Source organism: Hibiscus syriacus, unplaced genomic scaffold, assembly GCF_006381635.1.
Source record: "Hibiscus syriacus cultivar Baekdansim isolate YM2019G1 unplaced genomic scaffold, ASM638163v2 tig00015467_pilon, whole genome shotgun sequence".
In the NCBI taxonomy this organism is placed as follows: domain Eukaryota; kingdom Viridiplantae; phylum Streptophyta; class Magnoliopsida; order Malvales; family Malvaceae; genus Hibiscus; species Hibiscus syriacus.
The window spans coordinates 946-4,896 of NW_024062365.1; the positions used below are offsets into that span (position 1 = coordinate 946).

At 30.3% G+C, this 3,951-nt stretch overlaps 1 long non-coding RNA gene across 1 annotated transcript; it reads right to left on the reverse strand.

Moving 5' to 3' along the window:
• Positions 1 to 403: 403 nt before the first annotated feature.
• LOC120207910 lies at positions 404 to 843 on the reverse strand. Its single transcript, XR_005524254.1, has 3 exons — positions 688 to 843; positions 545 to 598; positions 404 to 457 (listed from the first exon to the last, which is right to left on the reverse strand). It is a non-coding gene; the product is annotated as an uncharacterized LOC120207910 (long non-coding RNA).
• Positions 844 to 3,951: the final 3,108 nt, after the last annotated feature.

Consider the following 3,951-nt stretch of genomic DNA (forward strand, 5'->3'; position numbering starts at 1 on the left):
TGTTATACAGGTCAATCATTGTCTTCTACTAAAATGGATAACAATAGAACTTTATAAACATCAAGAGAAAAAGAAAGCTTGAGACCTAATTCATCGTATCGTTATTTCTGATATTTCCCAGATATTTTCTTAGTTGCTACTTGTGTCTACCAGATCGATTATGTTCCATGAATGACTCTACACGAAGTTATGGTTTGTGAATAAAATCCTTATCATAATAGCATTTATGCATTTCACTTTTTGAAAATTAGTATAAAGCATTTTCCAAAGCAAAATATGAAAAGCAAAACAATCGACTTAAACTGAAAATAAATAAATAATGTGATACCAATTACAAAAACCATAAATATACGTGTATCTTCGCTGGAAAATAGGGGAAAAAAAAGAGAGGTAAGAAGCACAACATTCTGAACGGAAGCTGATGACCCAAATTCACAGCACTGTTAATCCGATTCATCTAGAAACAGACGTTTAGAGGTCATAATCCAGCAAATTAACAGCGTAATTGAACGGAATAATCATCACAAACCAATTTGGCGCATACATGGGTTTGACATGGATTTTCATCAATGTGATAAAAATGCGGAAACGCACCAATCTAAGTCATCATAAAAGCAATATCAGTAATTGACCAAACCAACCATAAAAAAAAGCTTAAACAATTTAGAAGAAGAGGATTTGAAAGACCTCGGAATAAGAGTGCATGAGAAGAGAAGAGAGGCTGTGGCGGTATTTGGGGTCAAATTTTCCATTCAGTTCGACCTCGCTTCTTCGCCATGAACGCGCCCTTTGGATTTGAACGAACATTTTGAAATTCACCCAGTATTAAAAATTCAGAGCAATAGAAAATGAGATCGACACAAAAATAAGGAAGTGATCATTACCTTGGCTTGGATTTTCAGTATAGGGTTTGGAAGGAGTCAAATATTTGTCCATTATTTACCAGCAGCAAGAGATAAAAAATTGATTGTGAACAATCATGGAGTTAGTTCGCCCTTTAGAATTTAATGTTTTTTCCCCCTCTTTTTGGGCTGTGTTGCATTTTCGTGTTTCCCGCCATTGTGGTTTACCGTCTAAAAGTAAAATAAAGCTTTTTTTTCCTTCACTTAGAAATAGATTTTTTGGTTGTCTCACACAATCGATTTTCATTTTAATTATTATTTTAATTCAAATAATAATATTATTTTTTGAAACAAATAATAACATTATAGTATGACGTATTATCGTTTAATATAATAAATTAATTTATATCTCATTGGTATATAGATTAGTTTGTATAATTAAAAATCTATTTAAGATTATTACTAATTAGTCAGTATAGCAAGATAAAGTGCTAGATTATTAATATTAAATATGGAGTAAATTAAATTAAAAATAATTTTTATCATAATAATTTTTTATAATATTTTATTTGAATTAATAGATAAAATATTTGAGATTTAAATTTTGTATAACATATAAATTCATATATTTACCAATAATTAATTAACTTTTTATACCTTATATTTTATATATACACATCTAAAATATTATTATTATGCAATATAGCCTTACAGAATACGTGAGGATATGTATTCCAAAACTCAATACATATACTTAACAAAACTAAATTTTTGTTAGGTATTTATGAAAATGGAAAGACATTTTTTTCTTTTTAAAACTTTATAATAAACTTAAAATCACATTCAATAAAATTAATTATCATCTAATTCAGTGCATATTGAATTTATTATTATATTAATTTTTTTTAGATAATATAAGTTTAATCTATTTTAATAAATTTAACTATGATCCACTAATTATATTGAACTTAAAACTATACTTTAAATTAAATAAAAACTATAGATAAATAATTTAATCTCACATCTTTAAAATACTATTGTATTTTAAAAATGATTTATTAAAAGTAATATTATCAATTAGCTTTATACTAAAATACAAAGGATAGTTCTCTTGTACGACCGACATAATTTAAGGTTAAAAAATGCAACTAAAAATATTAAAAAGAATCTTAATATTTTTAATTGAACACAACCTAAAATATTATTTTTCTAATATTTTTATTAAACCGAAAATATTGTAAAGAATATATACAAACAAAAAATATTTAACATTTTAAGTTACGCACAACCAAAAATATTAAACTTTTTTTAAACATTATCAGAGGTGTTTTTTCTTAATCTTAAATTAAACTATATCCTTAAACATTTTCCACAAACCACTCTCCATTCATAAAAACAAGTTGTTTACATTGAAATTTTTCAAAAATTATTTCCCATGTAAAAATATTTGTGGCAGGCCCTGTTGGATTAACTAATATTTCAAGACTAAAATGTTGTTAGACGATGAACTTGATACCCGGTAGCTTTGAAATGAATCCAGAACTGTTTTAATACGCAAAATTGAAAGAATAAATGAGAAAGCCAAATCTCAAATTCAGCAATAGAATCATAACCATGACAAACTATGCAATCAGTCTGATGATTTCCCAAATTAATTTCATCATTCATTCCTTTTTTAGAGAAACACTAAAACCGGAACAGATATAAACAGAGAGTAAATACAAGATTAAGCTCTCTCTCCCTGATCCTCCTAGCAAGCTGAATATCCTTAGGCATAATAGTAACCCTTTTCGCGTGTGAATGGCGCATAGATTGGTATCTTCAAAGAGCCCAACAAGATAAGCTTCAGCGGCTTCTTGGAGAGCGGCGACTGCGCTGCTTTGGAACCTCAGATCCGTCTTGAAATCCTGAGCGATCTCCCTCACCAGCCTCTGGAACGGAAGCTTCCGAATCAACAGCTCCGTGCTCTTCTGGTACTTCCTGATCTCTCTCAAAGCCACCGTTCCAGGCCTGAATCGGTGAGGCTTCTTCACTCCTCCGGTGGCCGGAGCCGACTTCCTTGCGGCTTTCGTCGCCAGCTGCTTACGTGGCGCCTTGCCTCCGTCGACTTCCTGGCTGTTTGCTTGGTACGCGCCATTGATTACTCAGGCTTCGAAGAAGCAGAAAATGAAGGATTTGTTTGGAGAGAAAGGTAGTGTAAACTGTTGATTCGATTGAGAGCGAAGGGTGAGAATGGATATGCAACCTGCGAGTTATTTATACCGAGAAAATTGATAGAAGGGGGGGGGGGAGCGAGCACGCGGGAACTTTGAAATTTTCGAATGACTAGATACGTACGATGCGATTATATTATTCCAACTATAGATCGACGGTTTTGAATCGTTTCCCAAGTCAGCAATCCGTGTGCAATGCGAATCACCAACAATATGTGTTTGCCGAAGTCCCATAGATTATGGTGACCGAGAGTCCCCACACTAAGTCATCTCGTATTTTGTACTATACATTATTTTGATTGATTTAAAGAAAAATATATAATTTATATTATGTTCGTAATATTTTTCTCACGTGTTTAGAATATTCTTAATTTACTTAATATTTTACATGATAGTAATTAGTTTATAAATTTTAATACAATTATATATTTAAATTATGCTCATAGACATCATGTTTTTATTTATTTTTTATGATATTTTCGTATATATTAGTTCATTCCATAAATTTTACATTTTAAATTTTGGAACAATTAAAGGGAAATTCGGTTGAATTTTCCTTGGGAGATGTTTTAAAATTTTAAAGTAATTTGGAAAATTATATGATAAACGATGGTAACACTAAAATCTGATTTATTTGTTTTCCTCTTTTGTCATAATATTTTATTTCACATAAACAGAAATTTGTTAATATTACAATAAGGAATGAAAACAAACATGCAGAATGTAGTAGTTCAAAATAGCAAAACATACAAAATGGCCACTCAATGCCGAAGCTCCTGTATGATACACAACCAAACAGACATATATATATATATATTATGTATAACCATCAATCTGTTTTCTAACAACGGTGCCTGAATTCTGAACTATATATATCTCTGTGTTATTCTGGATTT